A 24,024-nucleotide genomic window follows, 5' to 3' on the forward strand; every position below is an offset into this window, starting at 1 on the left:
TCCAATAAAGGTAAATGACCGTACAAAATATATGTAACAATTATACAAGAGCTTGGAGAAACAGTGGAATTAATCTCTAGTTTTAAAAGTTGCTGATATTTAATTTGCTGAATTCAAGGACTAGGCATCAAATTCACTGGAATTTTACTACTTACCTCTTATCTAAATGTAAATCTATGCAGTTTATTAAAAAAAACAAACAGTTTTTGTTCATTTAGTTTATATTTAAACAGTGAAGATGAATGTAAACTTGTTCTCATGTAGTTGTAGACACTAAGCTCTACGGTAAAAGTGCATTGATACTATATAAGTAATGGTGTAGGAAAAGTGGGCTTCGGGGATGGGGAAGTAGGGTTTATCTTTTTGTCACCAAATTGTCATGTAGCCTTGCATAAGACGCTTGGTATTGCTGCATCAGTTTTCCCATTAGAAGCTGCTCTGAGAATTCTATGTTTAAAAGCAAATCACCATGTTATATGCAAAGAAATATTAGCTTGAATTATGAATCCTTTCTTTTTTTCTTGAAGTAATAGATGAGTCTCTGTAATTGCCACAGTGGTACTACTGGCAGAGTGAAATTTCTGCCGTCTGTAGCAATACTGATTGTTGTATTTATTTTTTTTTTCCTTCAGTTTTTCATACTTTCTTCAGGCGGAGGAGAGAGTAACAATTCCATTGCATATGATTTGAAGAGACTGACAATATTTCTGCAGGTGCCTTTTGTGGACACATCAGAAGTGGTGACAGGCTGCACTGTAAGCAGATTTTTTTTTTTCCCCTGGCAGAGGATATATCTGGCTACGAAACCTAATGCTGCACATCTGCAAAGAAATTAATTATAGAGTGTTAAACAGAGAATATGAAAATGAGCTCAGGCTCTGAGCTCAAGCAAAAACACATTTCTATTTTATTTATTTATGTTTTTAGTGTGGCATCCTGAATCGTCATTGTGACTGATGTCATGCTTTAAAATAAGGGGGCATATCATAGGCAAAAATGGAAAGGGATGAAACAAAATATAGTGGAATGCAGCTATTCACCCTGATTGAGAAAGGCCATGGAAACACAAGGTATTACCTAGCTACTGTGCTGCACTGAAGCCATGCATGTACTCAGGCCAATGCAAGTTTGCATCACTGCAAAAAACTAATTTTGAAGAAAGCTAATTTCATAGTAATTAATGTTTTCCAGCCAGATCAGACTGCAGCAAAATTAAATCACAAGGTAAATGACAGCAAATGGGAAAGGTTGGTTGAGGTTGCAAGAAGCAGGAACACTTGGCAGTGGTGCAGAAATTAGTACTGAGATTACACTTTATGCACATATAAGCAACATAAAGCCAGATTTAGCTCTAGAAGAAACAAAGCGTGCACTCCCCTATCCCCAGCGATTCATTCCTATAACGGGAATGTGGGACTTTCCACAGTATCTCTCATTTAAGGTTGTAGTTTCACATACGTGTTAAAACCCGTCAAGTATGCTTGCACTGTCACTGTCCTGTTTATGGAGCCTCTTGTTCCTAGTTTTAACTTGTTCTTAGAAACACTGGCTTTAGTAAGTGCTAGAGCCCAAGCAAATTTGAGCTTGACCCGTGAATATAAATTTAATTTCACACAACTTCTAGTATTGATTCTGGCTGCCTCCCACCACTTGTATGTAAGTGGTGCTATCCCAGGCTGCTGTTATTATCGTGTTAATACTTTACAGATCCCTAAATGCACTGACATGCCAGTGTAGGTACCCATTAATTACTGTGACAGAAAGCAGACTGCAATTCTAGAGCCACTCAGTGGAAGTTAACAATTTTCAAATGGACGTTAAGAATCCAGAATTTTGGAGCACTGAGGTATTTTATCATAAGAGGTCTTCCAGGACTTTTGTTTTTTTTCCCTCATGATCCTTTAAAGGATCATTAGAGGGTGATTTGATCTCTTAAAGAAAAGTATTATATCTCCTCCAGCCCATGTGACAACAGTAAAATTACAACAAAAGATCTATGTAAATGGATGATGAGAGGCAGAATATACATGGCTAAAGAGCTTTCAGACAATAGTTGCTTTGGAGCTCAGGGAACACCAGGCTCCCTCTGGACAGATCCCCCTGAATTTTACACAACAGCAGTTCAGCTTTGTACAGGTTGGATGGACTGTGGATTTAGGCAATAAAGACAATTAACGCTTGGCTGCTGAAATCACACTGTCAGTTCCTCTTAAGCTTCCACAAATTAAAAAAAAATAGAAAACCGAATTTAGTGTCTTTAAAGATGCCTAGCATTGCTTAGAAATGTTTACAATAAAAAAAAATCCAAAGGTGATACTGTTTTATTTACAATCAGGCAGTAGTCATGTGAGCTCCGAGTTTTTTGTTGATTCCAGAGTTGTTTTCCAAACACAGGAAGACAGAATCTGTTACAATAAGCACCAGCATAGTTTTGACTTGGCAAAATGACGGGAATGTGGAGTCCATGCCATACTGTGCAGCATTAATTAGAAATAATTAAACTACAAAACTCAAGAAAAGGAGAATCCACCACTGAGGTATACCTAGCTCTGTTATTTTATTCTAACCCCACTGAAGGAGGACACTGTCTAATTAAGATAATACATGATGTTGAAGCAAACATACAATAATCCATGTAGGGTTTAGCTGCAATGTGGAGATAGACATGTCACTTTCAAGAAGTAACAGATAATGTCCTGTGATTTGTGTGTATCTTAGATGTGCTTTGTAAAACCAAGTTTCTCACAGCAGTAAGAGCTTAGCTAAGGCTAGTTTCCTTTATCCAGGCTACTATGCTAGATGTATTTGATGTCTTTCTAAGACCCAAAGGCATTGTTCAGGTACAGTTAAGTCAAATCTAAATTCACACAGCTGTTGAAGAGAGGTCTGGTCTCCTCTCTTCCCAACCCCAAGTGTTACCACTTTCCTTCTGCTTGTATTAATGTTTGTGTGATGCTACAACATAGCTGTACAACAGATCAGGCTCATCTGTCTGAAAAACAGTTTCTTTTTTGTTTGGCAGACAAATCTAACTTTGGGAATAATATTGTACAGAAACAAGCGTGAATCATCATGCCATATTAAGCTTTATAACAATAAAACTGGTCATAACCCAAGACCATGTTTTAAAATAGGAGATGTGTATGTTGGGAAATTTTCAAGTCTGAAAGATATTGGATAAACAACTTCAACAGAAAGCTTTCTTCGGTACGTTACAAATGAAAAGGCAGGAGAAATTATAGCATCACTTCTAGTTAGGACCGTTCCGTAAACCACTTCTTCCTCAGTTTCAGTTCTTCTGCTAAGTTTTACTTCTCTTGTTGGGAAAGACTCTGAGATGTATTGATGAAAATCTGTGGTAACATGCAGTTTTCAGAAGCTGTAGATAGCCCTTGCAATTTGCCATGGCCATGTGTGCTGCTGGCAATCAAGACATAAAGGAGTTTCAAGCAGAGGAAATGTTGTGCTTTCCCTGAAGACTTATGAAAATGACCCAGTACTACTCTGTTAGACACACAGGTTTGGGATGTGTTTTAAAATCTTCTGTATGAATGCATTAGCCTTTATCTACTCATGGGCGGCAGCGTGTAAAGTCCTCTCGTGGACCTTCCAGCTGCCATGAAAGGCACTCTTGGACTGTGGTTACCAAAACAGACCAGGTACCTGCCATCACTGAGCAGACTGTGCTCAGGAATTGCTTTCCCTTCATTGTCAGGCGTGGCTGAACAGGACTGGTCAGGAACTGTGATGTCTGATGAATGCTTTTTTACCCTACTCTTTGTTCACACACTGGTACTTTTATTCATTGGAGAAGGGACATCGGGAAAGCCATCAAAGACAATTTATAATGCTTTTGCTTCTTTTTTTTTTTTTTTAGGTCTAAAGATTTTCATACTAAAACAAAAAATGGAGACTTTAGTTGGTTCAAGTTTTAAATCTAAAACATCACATATTTTGCGGTACATTGCCCAGCTATTTTCATAGATACACAGCATTTTCATGAGCCCTGACACAAAAACTTTTGAGAAATGTTTTTTCTGTACTTGAACGTCTCTCTTCTTCCACTTTTAACAGAATATTAAAGTACAGTCTTTTTAAAACATTGATTTTCTACTTCATTATTTCCAGTGTCATTTCGTCTTAAAAAAAGGTCACTGATTTCAAAGGCATCTGCCTTATTGCTGTCAGAAGTGTTACTATGCAATGCTAGATGCAGGGAGTGCTTATTGTTTCTGAAGGACCGTAGTGGGTTGACCCTGGCTGGAGGCCAGGTGCCCCCCAAAGCCGCTCTGTCACTGCCCTTCTCAGCTGGGCAGGGGAGAGAAAATGTAACAAAAAGCTCCTGGGTCGAGGTAAGGGCAGGGAGAGATCACTCACCAGTTACTGTCACGGGAAAAACAGGCTCAGCTTAGAAGAAAATTATCTGATTTATTACCAAGCAAATCAGAGTAGGATAACAAGAAATAAACCCAAACCTTAAAGCACCTCCCCCCACCCCTCCCTGCTTCCCAGGCCCAACTTCACTCCCCATTTCTCTCCCTCCTCCCCCACAGCGGCACAGGGGGACGGGGAGTGGGGGTTGTGGTCAGTTCCTCACACGCTGTCTCTGCTGCTCCTTCCTCCTCAGGGGGAGGACTCCTCACACTCTGCCCCTGCTCCAGCCTGGGGGCCCTCTCATGGGAGACAGTCCTCCACCAACTGCTCCAATGGGAGTCCTTCCCACGGGCTGCAGTTCTTCACCAACTGCTCCAGCGTGGGTCCCTCCCACGGGGTGCAGACCTTCAGGAACAGACCCACTGCTCCAGCGTGGGTCCCCCACGGGGTCACAAGTCCTGTCAGCAAACCTGCTCTGGTGTGGGCTCCTCTCTCCATGGGGCCACAGTTCTGGCCAGGAGCCTGCTCCAGTGTGGGCTTCCCATGGGGTCACAGCCTCCTTCAGGTGCTTCCATCTGGTCCAGCATGGGGTCCTCCATGGGGTGCAGATGGAACCTCTACACCCCCTCATCCTTCATGGGCTGCAGGGGGACAGCCTGCCTCACCATGGTCTTCTCTAGGGATTGCAGGGGAATCTCTGCTCTGGTGCCTGGAGCACCTCCTCCCCCTCCTTCTGCACTCACCTTGGTGTCTGCAGGGTTGTTCCTCTCACATCTTGTCACTCCTTTTCTGCTGCTGTGTGGGTTGTTTTTTCCCCCCTTCTTAAATACGTCATCCCAGAGGTGCTACCAGTTTTGCTGATGGGCTCGGCTTTGGCCAGCAGTTAGTCCGCCTTGGAGCTGGCTAGCATTGGCTCTTTTGGACACGGGGGAAGTTTCTAGCAGCTTCTCACAGAAGCCACCCCTGTAGCCCCCCCCCCCGCTACCAAACCCTTGCCATGTAAGCATGTAACGTCTTACAAAATTACCATCATATTCTCTCAAGATACATTAATATACACTCTTAAGTAGCATGGCAACATCCAGTTTCTACTTTAGCTTTGAAATAGGTCAGAGATTTGCTGCAGAGTCATCAGAAGCTGGTTGGGAGGTGGGTAAGAAGCCTAATATGAGTTAAAAGTTTTCTCATGTTATATCTGAGGTCAAAGCTCATAGGTTTGGGGCAAGCTTTTCAAGGAAAAAAGGTAAGGACTTTGAAGTCAAGGTTTGTGTTGAGGCAAAGCAGCAGGGTTATTCTGATATCACCGCTGTTTTGGTCCAGCCTTACAAGGTCTACTTTGTGTCGCCAAAGCACATTGCTCCACAGGCAGAACCAGTTTCCATAAGACTTCGTGTAAACTAAAGGTCACTGGGGGCAAGCAGGTTTCCTCAGGAGTCATCCAAGGTCAGACCCAAACTTGAAAGGAGCCAGTAGGTTCCTCCTAGTGGTGTCCAAGTTGAGACCCAGTGCTAAAATTTGCTCAGAGGTCAGTCAAGGTCGCAACTGCCACCAAAAGCAGACATCGTAAACCTTCCTGCTGAACTCTCTGTGGATGCAATTTTCTGTAGTCAGTCAGTTTGATTGAATCACTGACTGTTACACATCTGCTTTTTAATGTTTTTCCAATAAGAAACCATTCACTTTTCAATTGTTACCTTGGCTACATCTATATCTTTTTAGTACCACAACACGTTAAAGCAGTATACAAAGCTGGTGTGATATCTTTTGGTAGCGTGATATGTGCTTCACACAAGATGACCATGCTCATGAAATAATGAACCCTAGGGTGCAGCTTCAATCATGAGATAGCAAATAAGGCTGCAGGTAAGAGGCGAGATCAGCTGTATCACAACTGCTCTTGACAGATTTTTTACCAACCTGATCAGCCATGAAAATGTGGCTTAGGTTCTTTGTTCATCATTACAAAGAAGGATTGCAATGAAGAACTACACGGGGTTTGGAGGGCTTGTGAACGTGGTAGAAGGCAGATGTCTACATGTGAGTTGTGAAAACCTACTAACATGGGTCTCATCCTTACTACAAGTATAATTTTGATATTTCAGGTATTTCAAAATGCTCTTTTAAGCACAGGTTGCTGGACTTGTTTTGTAATCATCCGCTGCTCTAGGACTATAGAAATGTTGAAATCCCTATTGTCAAATCAGGATCTAAGTGTTCCATCGTATTTAGTGACATGAAATTAATTAGGAATCAATGAACTATGCCTTCACCATCAGTGTCAGCAATATAATAGATAAACTGATACTAAATGCTTGCAAAATGCTGAGACACTTACAAATTTTTATACGCCTGTCTATAATCCCCCAAAGTGATAATGTCATCCATGTACACTGTGTCCCCCCCAGAGTTAAATGTGTGATTGGGTATGTAGGTCACAAGCTCGTGTCCCCTCTCCTTAGTACTGCTGTGTGTGACAGGGAGCTCCAGCTGTACCTGTACCTGTGCCACCCCTGCAATGCAGACCCTCATGACTGAGGCAGCCCCTGGCAAGGTCCTGTAGGCACATGCAGCGGGGCTTCCCTCCTCTGTGTCCTCCACAGTGATGGGGTGCAGGCGCCCAGCGGTGCTAGGCTGCTCTGTCTGCCCCAGCAGCTCTCAGTCAGTGCCGGGGCTGCCCTGGCTCTGCTGCGCTCTACTGTCTTCCCCACTGCTGCAAATGTTTCTGCTGCTTTTATACTGCTTTTCAGGCTGACTCCTTTTTTTTTCCAAAGTCTCTTAATTGCCTGATTACTGTTTTATCCATGTGATAGTGATCTTCATCTTTAGTATTATCAGTGTTGGACAACCACCCCCTGAGACAGTTTTGGGTGTCCCATTCACATTCACTGTTACACTGATGTCCCTATCTGATCTGCTCTTGTTATCTGGCTGTTTGAACAAGAAGAGGGGGCTGCAGGCATCCCAACAATCACTGTCATACTGTAGCTATCAGAAATCTGAGCAGGGAATTAACTATAGACAGATGGTTGTGGCTGAAAGGAAAGGATGAGCAGCTGTAGGAGCCAAATTCTGTCCTGTCTGCTTGTATGTTTGTAACTTGCCATACATTTAAATGTAAGTACACAAGGCAGCATAAGAGTAAAAAACAAAGCATGGAACCTTAGAACCAGGAAGGCATACGCTTCGGATAAAAGACACTGTCACTTTGACTTTCAGGTGGAAAACACTTCCACACATACTTAAAGTGCTGATCACTCCTCCCTTCTAGGTGCGTGACATAGCATTCTGTATTCAACATCCAACAACTAATTTGGGATAGCTTTACTGTTACCCATACTGCATGGCCAGGTCAGGTTGTCTGTCACTGATTTAAGAGCTCCTAATTCTGGAGGAAAACAAACTGTAGCCAGAACTTCCTGTTCAAAAGGGTTAGGGGGCAATTCTCAAGAGCTAGATAATCTCTTCTTAGTGCTCTTATAGTGTTTTGAACATGTAGTCCTTTGGTTAAAATACCTGAAGAGAGTCTAAGTGACACTAGTGTGTTCTGTGCCTGAAATGCCACCAGCTGAAGGGTCATCACAAGTTTATGCAGCTATGAATGTTGAGCTAGTCTAACAAGCTGTTTAACTGGCTTCATTGTCTCATTGCCAGCTCATTTTAATCTCCACATTACAATTCTTTTGCCATTTTTAAGGCATTTACAGGTGTTGAAGAATCTGATTTTTTCTTCCAACAAAAATACTGTGTTACTCAAAGTTCATGTGTTGTTAGAGCAGCATGCTTATGTCTCTGCTGCTTTTCTATCCACGTATAACAGAAGACACCTCAGTTGGATTTTATGCAGAGCATTCTTATGAACTCTTAGGTGTGTAAACTTCTTTGTTCCTCCTCTTGAGCTGAACAAAATTGCTACAGCTATTTTCCTACAGCTCCAAGGCCAAAGAAATAAATTCCGCCACACTTAGCTAGACTAGAAGTGCATGTCCAAGCCTTCCCAGAGCCTCAAGACACATAGCACCTACCTCAAAGCAGAGGACCTGGGAGTAATTTGTGAGCAGAACATAGCAGTAGTTCATGGTGGGTTAGCTGGATATCCAGCTAGACAGCAAGGCAGTGAAGAACTGGCACCTTTGGCATTCTCTGCCAGCTTCCTTGCTCTTGTAGGTAGACACTTCGATTATCCAGCAACTCTGTCCTTCTGTTGCCTTGCTGCCATCACTGGCTGTAGCTCCAGCACAAATATTACACTTGAACTGCCCAGAGCTTTCTGTATGTGACTCAGGAGCCAGTCCTATGGACAATTGGACTGGGCAGTGAAGAAAAATGATGGTTTCTTAGGATTACAGGAGTTTAGTCTCACATCCTTTCCATATGGGAAAGTACTTAAAATCCAGATACAGCTCAGCCCTTGAAGGAGCCACGTGTGAGTGTGTCTTTCAGTATGGGCAGGTGCAAGCCACGTATGTGACCACATGATGAAGTGGCTGCTGGCTGCATAGACTTTAGGACTGTTGAAGGTGACTAGGTTTCTTCAAGTAACCACACAGTTGGGTAGCAGTCATGTCAAATGCATTTAGCAAGCTATGTGTAAATAATTCTGATCAGTATATGATGTCAGTTTAGAAATACAAATAGGATTTCATGATACCTAAAATGATTACAAGTACACGTTCATTAAGCCAAACGCAGGAGAACCTTGAGTATCAGTGAGGTCTGCAGGAATAAATCTGTGTTGAAAAAGTTCATCTTATTTTGCTGTGTCTTTTGGTTTTCTCTGCATTTAGTTTTACTTTCACTGGGATCAGTGGCAAAAGTTTACTTTAGATTTCCAGGAGAGGAGAACCTAGCCTTGAGGCAGTGCAGGATGTTATTTACTGCAGCTGTTGACGACAGCTTTATCTTAGAACAACAGTGTGGGTACAATTCAACACTGCCTCATAACATATATGATTATTTTCACTGGAGAAAAGATTTGGTAGCTTTCTGCACCTCTTTCATTTGATCCTGCTCTGAAGTGCTGCGTACAAAGCTTGGTAACAGACACATACTTCACGTCTGTGGCATTCTGTCTTGACTTCAATATTTATTTTCTCCATCCTTATCTTTCAGGCTTGATTATCTTGTTTGGTATGTTCATAAAGTTTTTCTGAGTGATACTGAAAAAAGTTGTGATTTTTTAAATATTTGTTTTATTGGTTGGTTGACTGGGTAAACTTGCAGTGGTTTATGGTAGGTTTATGTCTTACAGAACCTTCTGTCTACATAACCTAGTAATGCATTTTTATTAGATATTGTATTTCTACTTTATTTTCATGTCTTACTGTCATGAACATGACAGAGAAAACATAGTGGTTTTTGATACTGGGGTTTTAAGAACGGGTGGTTGGCGCTGTTATCCTCCTTGGTAATTTCACACACACACACTCTCACGCTCATTCCCATTTACTCAGTCTTGACTTCCTTCTCATTGGGGAGATTGCAGCTGGTCCTGGAGAGTTGGGGAGAAAGTGTTGATTTTGTGCTTTTCAGATGCTTGCAGTTACTGATCTTGGGTGTCAGTGGCCAAGTTCCCAAGCATCCCCAGGCTTTTTTAGGTGCATTTCCAAGGAACTTCCCCCGTTTCTAGGGATTTTCCCAATTTTACAAATCTGCTTTTCTCCATCTAAATATTACGTATGTAGAAACACATGTGATCTGCTTCTTAATTGGAGGTTTTACCTCATGTTATGGCATGTGTCTTTTTGTTCACTGGAGGATTTGGTGTATGTCACTTCTGTTTAGTACAGGCATTACTACATTTTACCACAAGCCCGTACGGGTTGTAGCTAGCAAACAGCAGACCTGTGCTTGAGAATTCAGAAGCTTAGTTTTGGACATTCACCCTCTCACCTCTATGATTATCTCCTGCCTGTTGATGTTAACAATCTAAGGTATTTCTTGTCCACCACATTTACTGGTATCAACATTTAAAAGGTCTAAAGAATACAAACTATTCTATAGTCTGCTTTCAATTTTTCTCGTCTTATCACTGAAGAATCTTATCCTTGCTTTCTTAGCAATTTTTCTTGTAACATGCTATTAATTTTCCACTTGGGATTAAAATCCTATCAGTCATTTTAAAGCTACTCTGCTGTGTGGCTTGATGCAAGGGGGATAGCCTGATGTGACCTCATGAGTCATTGCCTCATTGCAAAAAGCAGTTGTACTTTTAGATTATGTTGAAAATAATCAGCTGTTTCAGACAAAGTTCTGAATTTCTAAGGACTGCTTATAGCAGTGAGGTACCACATTCAGTATAACAAATGCTTATACTTAGGAAATATAAGAAAATATTCAGACAGATAGAAACAATGAAGAGCATATAGTATTCTGTTTCCTCTTCACGAGCAAAGAGAAATCTGACTCAAAACCAGCGTCTCTCTTCATTCTTTCTGCTTTGGCAGAACAGTGGAACTTCAAGAGGGAGTTTTTCCTGAGTAAGTAACGTGGATTAATATCTAAAAATACTAATGTAGCCAAGGAGCAATAAAACTGGTGGCTTAGAAATATGGATCTAAAAGCAGTCTGCTTTGCCACTATGTGACAAGAATTTATCATTTCTGCAATACTTAACTTCACAGGAAGCTGTCCAATATGTCTCTGAAATTTTCAAGCAGAGTGTAAGCCCTGTACACCCTCACTGATGAGGTTAATAATTGTTTTCTTTCCAAAATGCAAGGCAAAGTAGCTCATATCCAGGACAGAGAAGAGTAATAGAAATATGAGATATTAGAGCATGAGAAATTAAAGTTCAGGTGCTGATAAATAAATTTATTCCAGAGAAGTAATATGGAATATGGAGTAATTTTTATTGTCATAATAACACCTGAAAGTACTAAAAGAAGCATTGAATTTGATGATGAAAATTCAACACATTTTTTCCCCCCACTACTGGTTCTTTTTTTTCAGGATTTATTAATGGCAGAGGCAGTAAACTGATGTTGGAAGCAAGGATTAAAAAGCCTTCATTCCCATTTGTTATTCAAAATCAGTCAGCATGTAAGATCAGAAATTCTGCTCTTTAAAAAAAAAGATAAAATTAGAGACCTTGAAAGTTATTTTCCTCTTCACAGACAGAGGTAAGTAATCTATCAGTTATCATGGCTACTGAAGCAAGACAGGAGAATTGCCCTGTGTTTTTTACCCTGTTCTAGTAAGGCACTTTCTAAGAAACTTAAAACTGCAAGGCTATATCTACAATCCTCATGCTATCCAAATACTTGTGAAATACACCTTTTCATATGTTTACTGTGTTCTATCAGGAAATGTAACAAAAGTGGCAAGGAACAAGCTAATCTTTTATTCAAATAAATATTTGAGATCAGAATCGGTAGCAGGAGTTAACAGTCTTGGCAAATAACATGCCTCTTACTAATGAGTTCAAAGCAGCTCTGCTGCTAAGAGATATGTAAGGGAGATGGGTAAGTGACAGCTCTTTATAGCAGTTAGTACCTGACACTCAAGGGCTTGTTTCACAGCTTGGGGAATTTGAGTGCACTCTCGCTTGTGCTGCACTGCAGCTAAAGAAGCAGGAAATGGTATGTTTTGACCTGTTGGTTGCAGCATGCTTTTCACCTAGGAAAGAACAGAAAACCATTCTTTTGGATTCTTTTTTTGCTAGCAAGCCCCAGAGCACTTCCAGGACTCACATCTTTCCTAGCTGCTCAAATTCCCTGACAATAAGCAGACACTTTTTAATTGTAGTGCCATTGTTGAATACACAGAAGTCAAGATACTTATCTGGTCAAAGGTATGTTCACTAACATTGCCACTATCAGTTGCTTGAATCTGTGTTTGTAATTACTGTGCAGATGCCATGGGAGCTTACACGCAGCACAACAAACATCAGCAGAGAGCTAGCATCTGTGCCACAGAAGTTCATGTATGAGCCAAATGCTTGGCACACACTGATGTCATTATATAAGGTGCACTTGCACTTTAGGAGCTCTTGTATGCTTGAAATGTCTATGGCAAGAAGGTAATTTAGAAGAAAAACAGTGGTTTCATTTGATATCCCCTTTACAGTGGAGGCCGCTGCCAGGCTCTCTGAACAAGGGTCACTGCAGAGAAGATTCCCAGTCTCTGGCGGAGTAGGTGGAGTCCTAGTGACTTTCAGGGCCCTCAGCAAGGAGGCCAGGAGTGTTCCATTTGCTCTCATTTACACCTTTGGTGCTGTCTGTGAAGTGGTTTTGGTGGGCTTACATGATTTTCCAATGGCTAGGTGTCAAACTAGGCTCAAATGGGGAGGGGGATAACATCAGGCTTGCCTGCGACTTGTGGGACGATGTGCCTGGGTTGGAGGGACTGAGTGCTGGTGAGGGGCCTCAGCCTATTGCTCAGAGATGTGCTGGACACACTGTAGCACGCTTGAAGCCAGGGGCTCCAGACGAAGCAGGAACCAACGGGGAAACACTCGGATGATACATCAAAGGAATTCCAGCCACTGCAGCCCATCAGTCAGCCTCATCGGGGGCACAACTGAAATGCCTCTACACAAATGCATGGAGCATGGGGAATGAACAAGAGGAGTTAGAGATGTGTGCATACCTGTAGGGCTATGATCTTATTGGCATGATGGAGACGTGGTGGGATGGCTTCTATGACTGGAGTATTGGGATGGAAGGGTACAGGCTTTTTACGAAGGACAGGCAGGGCAAAGGAGGAGGAGGTGGCACCCTCTATGCACCCAAGCTGGAGTGCATGGGCTTCTGCCTGGGGATGGATGAGGAGCTGACCGAGAGCTTATGGGTCAGAATTAAAGGGAGCACAGGGACAGGGGACATCATAGCGGGGGTCTGCTACAGGCCACCTGACCAGGGGGACCGAGTGGATGAGGCCCTGTATAGGCAGATAGGAGCAGCCTCATGCTCACAAGCCCTGGCAACAAAGCAGGGCACAAGCAATCCAGGAAGCTCCTGGAATGCATTGATGATAACTTCTTCCTCCAAGTGATAGAGGAGCCAACAAGGAGAGGTGCCATGCTGGACCTTGTTCTCACCAATAAGAAGGGCCTGGTAGGGGATGTGAAGCTCAAGGGCAGCCTTAGCTGCAGTGACCATGACATGGTGGAGTTCAAGATCCTCAGGGCAGTGAGGAGGACGCACGGCAAGCTCCCTGCCCTGGACTTCAGGAGAGCAGACTTTGGCCTCTTCAGGAATCTGCTTGGTAGAGTATCATGGGGCAAAGCCCTGGAGAGAAGAGGGGCTCAAGACAGCTGGTTAGTATTCAAGGGTCACCTCCTCCAAGCACAGGAGCGATGCATCCCAACAAAGAGGAAGTCAGGCAAAAACACCAGGAGGCCTGTGTGGATGAACAAGGAGCTCCTGGACAAAATATAAAAATAAAAATGAAGCCTACAGAGAGTGGAAGCAAGGGCAGGTAGTCTGGGAGGAATACAGAGAAACTGTCTGAGCTGCCAGGGATCAGGTTAGGAAGGCCAAAGCCCTGATACAATTAAATCTGGCCAGGATCATCAGGGATGACAAGAAAAGTTTCTATAGGTATGTTAGTGATAAAAGGAGGATGAGGGAAAATGTGGGTCCCCTCCAGAATGAAACGGGAGACCTGGTTACCCAGGATATGGAGGTACTCAGTGACTTCTTTGCCTCAGTCTTCACTGGCAAGTGGTTGAGCCACACTGTCCAAGCAAAGGCAGGGACTGGGAGAATGCAGAACTGCCCACTGTAGGAGAAGATCAGGTTCGAGAACATCTAAGGAACCTGAAGGTGCACACGTCCATGGACCCTGATGAGATGCATCCATGTGTCCTGAGGGAAACAGTGGATGAAGTGCCCAAGCCACTCTCCATCATGTTTGAGAAGTCCTGGCAGTCCGGCGAAGTTCCCACCAACTGGAAAAGGGGAAACATAACCCCCATTTTTAAGAAGGGAAAAAAGGAAGACCCGGGGAACTACAGGCCAGTCAGTCTCACATCCGTGCCTGGCAAGATCATGGAGCAGATCCTCCTGGAAACTATGCTCTGGCACGTGGAAAATAAGGAGGTGATTGGTGACAGCCAACACGGCTTCACTAGGGGCAAATAGTACCTAACAAATTTGGTGGCCTTTGGCGATGGGGTTACAGCGTTGTGGACAAGGGAAGAGCAACTGACATTATCTACCTGGACTTGTGCACAACATTTGACACTGTCCCACATGCTATCCTTGTCTCTAAATTGGAGAGGCATGGATTCGATGGATGGATGCCTTAGTGGATAAGGAATTGGCTGAATGGTTGTACTCAAAGAGTTGTGGTCAACGGCTCAGTGTCCAAGTGGAGATCAGTGAGGAGTGGTGTTCCTCAGGGGTCGGTACTGGGACTGGCACTGTTCAACATCTTGGTCAGCGACGTGGACAGTGGGATCGAGTGCACCTTCAGCAAGTTTGCCAATGACACCAAGCCGTGTGGTGTGGTCGACACGCTGGAGGGAAGGGATGCCATCCAGAGGGACCTTGACAGGCTGGAGAGGTGGGCCCATGAAGTTCAACAAGGCCAAGTGCAAAGTCCTGCATGTGGGTCGGTGCAATCCCAAGCACTACTATAGGCTGGGCGAGGAATGGATTGAGAGCAGCCCTGAGGAGAAAGACTTGGGAGTATTGATTGATGGGAAGCTCAACATGAGCCGGCAGTGTGCACTTGCAGCCCAGAAAGCCAACCGTGTCCTGGGCTGCATCAAAAGAGGTGTGACCAGCAAGTTGAGGTAGATGATTCTGCCCCTCTACTTCGCTCTGGTGAGACCCCACCTAGAGTACTGTGACCAGCTCTGGGGGCCCCAGTACAAGAAAGACATGGAGCTGTTGGAGAGAGTCCAGAGGAGGGCCACAAAGATGATCAGCGGGCTGGAGCCCTGTGCCCTATGTCCTCCTATGAGGACCAGCTGAGAGAGCTGGGATTGTTCAGCCTGGAGAAGAGAAGGCTCCATGGAGACATAACTATGGCTTTCCGATACCTAAAGGGGCTACAGGAAAGATGGAGAGGGACCATTTGTCAGGGGGTATAATGATAGTACAAGAGGTAATGGGTTTAAACTAAAAGAGAGCAGATTTAGATCAGATGTTAGGAAGAACTTCTTTACTGTGAGGGTGGTGAGGTACTGGAACAGGTTGCCCAGAGAGGTTGTGGATGCCCCATCCCTGGAAGAGTTCAAGGCCAGGTTGGATGGGGATTTGGGCAATGTGGTCTAGTGGAGGGTGTGGAGGAGGGTTGGAACTAGATGATCTTTGAGGTCCCTTCCAACCCAAACTGTTCTATGAGTCTATGATTCTCTGAAACACCAGCCACTGAGGGAACACTGCCAACAACCTAAAGATGAATGACTCTGACCAAGTTACATGCTTTCACTCTGAGATGGCATTTCAAACAGTGTTGAGACATGCTTATTGCTAAACCTCCTCTGAAGATAACAGTTTAGTTTCCAGAGCATCTTTCAGAATGTGTATTCAAAATAAAGACTAAAAATACCCACGCTATATTACCTGACTCCCACATATCTGACAGGAAATAGACAGTTATTTTAGTTCATTCAAAAAATCCAGGAATTTCTGCAACATAATAACATTTGGAGAGTTGTTGAATAAAGTGACGTAGGTCCCTCTTGGCCTGTATTCCAGTGTGTTACAGCCACAGTCTGTTAACAGCGTCTTTGGGGATGGTAGGAACTCACCAGTTCTTTGATTGCCACTTACAATTTGAGATGTAATTGAGTTTTGTGTGCTATAGCTCTGAAGATTGCTGTATGTGATCTTTCACGGCGAGAGTTACTATATCTGATAATTAGTATCCTTGACCTTCCTAACTCTGATGACCCTTGCTCTGTAAGTTCTACTGCCATATTAATGGGAGGTTGTCTGGGTATTTTCAAGTAAGGCATAAATCCAATCTTGATTATCGATATCTGAGAAGATTCTTGTACAAATAGAACACATGTAATAGCCAATTAAGTTATTTTCTTGATAGAAGAAATAATACAAAATTGTAAACAATGCTAAAGGTGCAGAACACAAATGAGTAAGACAGGAACTCGTACCATGTTGTTATCTACATTTTGTAATTGTTTTGCTCTCTCAAAGATTGTGGAGGAGGTCAGCCAAACAGAGCTTAATGTCATCCTGGAGTGATTAATTACGGTCATGTCTAATCTCAGTCAAGAGCTGGTAATGAGCCACTTTTACATTTTCCCATTCAAATATTTCTGTTGAGTGTTTTGTCAGAGTGCAAATGGTGTTAAATATTACGTTCAACAGATGAAGACACTTCACTCTGCAAAAGCAGCATCCTTAGTCACCCAGGTGGGAGGAAGAAGTTTTATGTGACATCAAGGAGATGAAAAGTTGCATAATCAGACAGAGTGGAGGACTTGTGGTCCAATCACAGAACATTTCCATGCCCAAAGAAACTAATAGAGCTGGCTACCAGCAGGAAAGTCTTTCATTAGGAGGTTTTCTCTCATGCATGCAGCCTGAAACATAAGGAATTTAGGTATGATCATGGTTCAAACACATCCAATACCCACTTTAACAACCCCCAGCCCCAGCTCCACTTGCGTACTTTATTAAGAACATTTGTAATGATGCTGTGTTGGAAGTTATGATGCCACTTTGTCTTTCACTTCAAGCTGGCTTGTTTTAAGGGTGATTTTAAATGAGCTATATAACAAGTGAAACATTTCTTACATCGGGGAGTGGTGTGGTAAATCTATAAATTGAAAAAAATGAGTCATCTTAGCAATGTGTGTAAGCCCCAGGAAATGTGGTAGGTAACAGAGCAGGCTAGTCTGAGACCTGCTATTCCTCCTTTCATGGAACGAAGTACCTCACAGGGACTCAGGTAGCTACCCTGGCATGAGATGAGATATGGAAGGGCATATGTGAATCCTCAGGGATTTAAATGAGCTACCTAGGCTTTCTCTTGTACGTTACATTGCACAGGATTGTAGGAAAGAGCAGAAGAAGCTTTAACAAGCCAGTAGGGAGGAATCCTAGCCAGCCCCTAACTCCCACTGGCACTGAGGACCAGACAAAATGTCACGTGTCACAGAAGGTCATAAGCTTTAGATCCACAAACACCTACCAAGACTCACAGAAGTTATGATTAATGCATGCTCAGAGAAGTTGAGGGTGTTCCTAATGGTGTTACATATACTAATATGTATTTTAGGAATTGAAAATTGTCTGCACTATCAGTAGAATCTGAAGTGGAACAACCAAGGCACGTTAGTCAGAGCAAGGGAGCAGTGTAATCAGCTTATACGCTCAAATGAACTCTCTTTTGCCTGGTATTGCATAACTGGTTCTAATCTCTACTTCACAGAAACCTAATTCAAGGATCTTTTATGATGTTGTTCTATTTCAGCCTGCAAAGTCACAGGGGCACTTTTAATTGAACTTTGAGTGCATTATTAAATATTTTAAGATATTACCAACTCCCTAATACCTAGTGGAGTAAAATTTTAGTATTTTTTAAAATAAAAATGACAAAATACATCAATTGTATGCAGTGTTAGAGGCATGCTTGAGCAATGTTTCAGATGATAAACACAAAAAAATTGTAAGCCCAGCATTCAGCCAGAGAAGGCTTTCAGTTACAGCATCAGCTCCAGAAATGTAATAGGAATGACATCTGATGCAGCCTAGCAAGGTTATATCCTTCTGATATCAATTTCAAGAAGATGTGGCATCTAACTCAAGAATATGGAAATCAAATGCTTTGGGCAGATGGGCAGCACTGCTGATTAAACACAAGGCTGCTGTAATCAGTCACTACCATTCCCATTTGAAGTTTTTGAAAGAAGTTAAAAGAAAAAAGTCTTCAGACAAACCACAGTGGAATGGGAAGAGGAGCTGAAATTCTAGTTTTGTCTTTGTAAAATGAAGGACAGCAAGATGCACACATATCCTGTGAAATGATAGGGTTGCTAAAAAGTATGCTTTTGCAAAATTAGAGATGATTAAAAATGATGTAGAGCATGTGTTGACAGCAGCAGAGATTCCATACTAGATACATACCAGTGACACATTAAAAATGATACAGACAGACAGAAGATTAGTTGTTAAAGTTTTCAGCAAGTATTTGAAAGGTGATAAAATTGCGAAGTATTAGCTTTTATGGATGGGACCAGTATCTCAGCTGCGTCTGATGGACTGACTGTCGTGGACCTTGGCCAAATTACACCAGAGAAGGTATCCTGCAAACAACACTTCAGCAGTGAAATTACACTGAAAAGTTATTTGTTTACTTATCTGCAGTAGTTATAGCACAAGCTTCAGTCAGCTTGGTACTTTCTGATCATTGAGATGCTCACATTGCTACATTGTGTTGGTTTTGCGTAGCAAGGTTTTGGTAGCGGGGGGGGGGCTACAGGGGTGGCTTCTGTGAGAAGCTACTAGAAGCTTCCCCTGTGTCTGATAGAGCCAATGCCAGCCGGCTCCAAGACGGACCCGCCGCTGGCCAAGGCCGAGCCCATCAGTGCCTCTGTGATAACATATTTAAGAAAGAGAAAACAGCTAGAGAGAGCTTTTGCACCCAGAGAGATGAGTAAGAAGATGTAAGAAACTCTGCAGACACCAAGGTCAGTGCAGAAGGAGGGGGAGGAGGTGCTCCAGGCGCCGGAGCCGAGATTCCCCTGCAGCCCCTGGAGAAGACCATGGTGAGGCAGGCTGTCCCCCTGCAGCCCATGGAGGAAGGATGAGGGCGTGTAGAGATTCCACCTTCAGCCCATGCAGGACCCCACGCTGGAGCAGGTGGAGACACCCGAAGGAGGCTGTGACCCCGTGGGAAGCCCACGCTGGAGCAAGCTCCTGGCAGGCCCTGTGGCCCCGTGGAGAGAGGAGCCCAGGCCAGAGCAGGTTTGCTGGCAGGACTTGTGACCCTGTGGGGGACCCATGCTGGAGCAGTCTGTTCCTGAAGGTCTGCACCCCGTGGGAGGACCCACGCTAGAGCACTTGGTGAAGAACTGCAGCCCATGAGAGGGACTCCATGTTAAAGCAGGGAAACGATGAGAAGTCCTCCCTCTGAGGATGAAGAAGCGGCAGAAACACCGTGTGATGAACTGACCGTAACCCCCACTCCCCATCCCCCTGTGCTGCTGAGGGGGGGGTGGAGGTTGAAGCTGGGAGTGAAGTTGAGCCCAGGAAGATGGGAGGGGTGGGGGGAGGTGTTTTAAGATTTGGTTTCATTTCTCATTCCTCTACTCTGTTTTGCTTGGTAATATATTAGATGAATTCCCTCTCTCAGTCAGTCTGTTTTGCTCGTGACGATACTTAGTGAGTGATCTCTCCCTGTCCTTACCTCGACCCACAAGCTTTTCGTTATACCTTTTCTCCCCTGTCTAGTGAAGGGGGGGAGTGATAGAGCGGCTCTGGTGGGCACCTGGCCTCCAGACAGGGTCAACCCACCACATACATGCATTGCCTCTATTTAACTCTTTTCACTGAGAAAGAGGCACATGTCCTGGTAGGATTCAGATGCAGTACTCTCACAGCAACGATGAGTTAAACTTTATAATCAAGGAACCTGGCACCCGTAAAAGATAATTGTTCACATTTTTACTCCATGATCATTAAAGCTAAAAAGAGGGTAATCTTGCAACTAAATATATGTTTACATATAGGGAATTAGAGATCATTATGATTCGAGCTTTTAGCAGGCTGATAAAGCAGGCCAATTTTAAACTCAAAAGCCTTTATTAAATTCATCCATTAACAACTCATTTTGTGGTAACTGTTAGTACTTATACAATATTAATCATCTTCACTACATACGTAAAACTGTTTGTCCTTAACTCTGATACCCTAAATAACCTCTGTGTGTGTGGTACCACAAAGCTGATGCCACGACATCAGGGCTGATGGCTGGGTCCTTGGTGGCCTTGGTCATGGAGGTGGAGGCAATTAGGCTTGAGAACTCTTCGACAAGGGAAGTCTGATCAGATGTGGGCCTACCGTCTTCCTTCTCTGTCTTGTCTCTCCCTGCCTGATGTTTATATGCTTTTTGCCCCCCTCCTGAAAAAGGGATGTCATCTGCTCTCCTTACTGCTTACCTGAGTTCTGATTTTATCAGTCATCCTTTATTTGTATGCAGCAGGCTGTCCAGCCCACTGCAGCCTTTTTGTATTTATCTTGTCCTTTGGCAACTTTTTCTTAGTTGGATGCTTCCTGTGTGCAGCTATATGTATACTTGTTTCCCCCATTGGTGGTCCCGTTCCTCAGGCACGTTATGTAAAATGCTTATGTATTGTGTATGGCTATGCTATCACAATGGCACAAAATACATGCTGGTATTGGTTGCACTTTTTAGTAAGCTTATATTGGGTTCAAGACAAGCTGATGTTGGTTATACCCTAAGCAGTGCGCTCTTAGTTTCTAGGTGTCACAAATCTCTGCTTCAGCTACAACAAGCTTAATCTTTCTCTAAGACAGGAGTAATGCAACATGCCCATCCATTTTGGCGTAAAGAAAGCTAATTTGATCTCATGCTCGTGCCAGCAGGAGGTAGCAGGGATTAGAGACAATACTCTTGAGAAGGTACTCTGGAATCCAGGAGTTCTTCTTGCCTGCCTTGAGACCAGATCCTAGTTTTGTTCATGTTGAAAAAGGAGTCTTGTTGAAGCAAGGTAGGGAAGGGGACTAAAAATATGCCATGGTTCTCATATATTCAGCCTCTGGTGTGACTGAAATACTTAAGGAAGACAGACATCTGAAAGAGGACACACAAAAGCTATACACACATGCAAAAGAGTCCAAGTTGTTCCGATCAACAATCCCCAAAACAGCTAAGCAAATGAAAGGGAAAGATAAAGGAAATGTGAATGAAATTTTGTAGTTTTTAAAAGGTATTAGTATTTATTGCAGCTCAGTCATCCTTAGATACTGTTTTCGAATCCTATTTTATGTGAACAAAAGGCCAGCTGAGATCACACTGTTGTTATGCAGTTGCATCAGTTGTGTGCTTAATTTAGGCAAGATCTGGATGCATGGCTTATTTATTTGTATATATTTAGACCCAAGACATGGCACTGAATATTGGTACCATTCTATACCTTTCCTATGCAGGACTGCAGGCTATTTTTAATGGAGGCTTGTCCCTTCCTTTCAGAAAGCTCTGAAGGAGAACTCAATACTTGTACATCTGGAAACTTCCAGTCATGGAGACTATTATTCACAGTTCAAATGATTCTCAATGACTTAGGCTTTAATTTTAGCTAGTTACAAAAAATGAACGTTACTCTTCTGATGCCAGTTGAATGAACTTTAAATGATAAGTCCTCCTGAGTATCTAATTGCGCATAAACACTCTGGATTAGGAACATCTGAAACTAAACATCACCTTAAATGAAATATATAACTTTAATCTTCTTGCATCTTAATATATAGAGAAAAAATACATGGGCACTTTCCAGAGTGATGTGACTGAAGGCAGTATCACAGCATGATGCAGAGAAATAACCAGTTCCTCAGGATGGCAGTAAAAAAAATATATTTTGTTTTCTCAAAGACTAAACAAAGGTATTCTTAATAGATCTGACTAGAGGTATAGAAAGAATACAGGAGCTGCTAGTATTATCCATCTCGCAGGTATTATAAGAGAAAGCTATGAGGGTTTATATATATTCTGTGGAAACTCTCTAGAGAAAACAATAATGAAGGGAAACAAAATCGTCTCTGCTATGTCAGCAACCAAAATTAAAACAGATGCCAAAGCATGTCATTAAGGGAAGCATTTTCCAAGACAACAGTAGTTCAGTGCCCGAGTTACACCAAAAGTTTCCCTTTTAAAGGATCTTGCAGCTGTTGCAATAACTCTTGTCCACCCTTCAAAGGGGAGAAAAAGGTCTGTAGGACAAGTCCCTTAGTAGCTGCACAGATAAACAGATGGGTATAAAACAGAACAATTCTAAGCGATAGCTTTTAAAAACCTGAGGGTTTGTGTCATAAAAAAATACCTGATTTATTCAGAAAAAAAATAAAAATCATGACATCCATTTAAGGAAAAGCCACAGGGACACTAATATTAAAAAATCACAGTTTTGTCTGGTCTACAGAATATGCACCATCAGTAACAAAACATGTACGGTCCTTATGGAACTGTCAGTGGGCAGCTTCAGGATGCAGCAGGCAATAATAACCCACCTGGAAGGCAGAGGGTTTCGGGGAGTGAGGGTGGTGTCTGGAGACCCATCGACCCAGGGATTGCCCCACTCCACCTATAGACATTTACATCAGCCAGTCGGTTTGTTTCTAAGTGATCAGCACTGGGGTGCTGCTGTTTTTATTCCTGTCTAGCAGCTGTTCAGGTGAATTCAAAGCTTGTTCTTCCTTATTTATAATCCTTATTCCTTAACTGCTTGCACATACAGGCTGTGAGTTAGGAGCTCCTTCAGTTATTTGCTTGCTGACCCATTTGAGCTTTTTCCTGAATTTGGTGAATATATGCCTAACTGTAAATGGCAGCAACCCAGTCATGAAATACAAAGGAAAAACAACATCCCAAGATTCATTTCTGTATTTTTCATACTACGAGGTGCACAATATCCACTCTGCTTCTACAGATAACCCATTTTTTTTTCTTTTTTTTCTTTTTGCTTTTTCTTTTTTTTTTTTTATACAGGCCTTTTAAACATTTGACTTCTTTTTGGTTAAGACCATTATTTGTATCAATTATCTAAAGGTCAGATGACGTGTATGCCAGATCACCCTGTGTAAGACAGGCCAATCACAGGTGAATTCCAAGTAGACTTGTCAGAGTCCTACCAGAGCAGTGGAACACATAGTTTTCATAGGACACACACTTACCTACAATTAAAGTTTTTTTTCCTGTATGGTTATAGGATAAGTATGGGTATGGTCATATCATTTGGGAAGAAAACTGATACTTGCAATGAAAAAAACTAAAGGATAGAATGTTGGCCCCGCTGAAAGGAGGGATTTTGTCGGAGTAAAGACTGTAGGTTTAAACTGATATTCAGAATTATATTGAGGGTATCAGTATAGGAAAAAACCCACCCAGCTATCAAATGGATATGTAAGGTCATCATAAATTCTTGAAAATACAGTTAGCTCAGGAAAGCAAGGATTTTGGAATAATTACAAGGAATCATGTTGCAACTTAAAGATTTGTAGGTTTCTTTAAGAAAAAGTCTAACTCAAGATCTACTGTATTCATATTTTTACATTTTGTTTTTGTTTTCTTTATTCATATATGGCTTTCCTGTACTTACAACATCCATAAAATTGTGCAAGATCCAGTAAGAGGATGTAATGAAACTGCAATCACTGAAAAGAGAAGCTTAGAAAAAATTAAAGCTGGTGGCCTTTCTTTCAAAATCAAGGAGGTCAGAGAAGTGAGAAAAATTACTGCAGCAAAAAATGGTGATTTCTACAGAGAATCTGTCCCTTATCTCTCTCACAATGGATCCATGGTGAATGGTCTTAAAAAATTAGATTATGTATGTCAAAATGAACACAGGAGTGAAGGGGTAACAGTGAATGGGCTGTATTCATTTTAAAAGAAGGGTATTCTGTGAGAAGATTTTAATCAAACTAGTAATTTGTCTTTGCACGTATCTTTTGATAAAACGTAAGGTTTCCATACTGTTTTGAAGGGGCAGGGTGCATT

At 42.5% G+C, this 24,024-nt stretch overlaps 1 long non-coding RNA gene across 1 annotated transcript in view; it reads left to right on the forward strand.

Moving 5' to 3' along the window:
• The window catches only part of LOC142599434 (uncharacterized), a 209,675-nt gene that overhangs the window by 164,213 nt on the left and 21,438 nt on the right, over positions 1-24,024 (forward strand). The gene's annotated exons all lie outside the window — the stretch shown is intronic.

The sequence above is a fragment of the Balearica regulorum genome, chromosome Z, assembly GCF_011004875.1.
Source record: "Balearica regulorum gibbericeps isolate bBalReg1 chromosome Z, bBalReg1.pri, whole genome shotgun sequence".
In the NCBI taxonomy this organism is placed as follows: Eukaryota; Metazoa; Chordata; class Aves; order Gruiformes; family Gruidae; genus Balearica; species Balearica regulorum.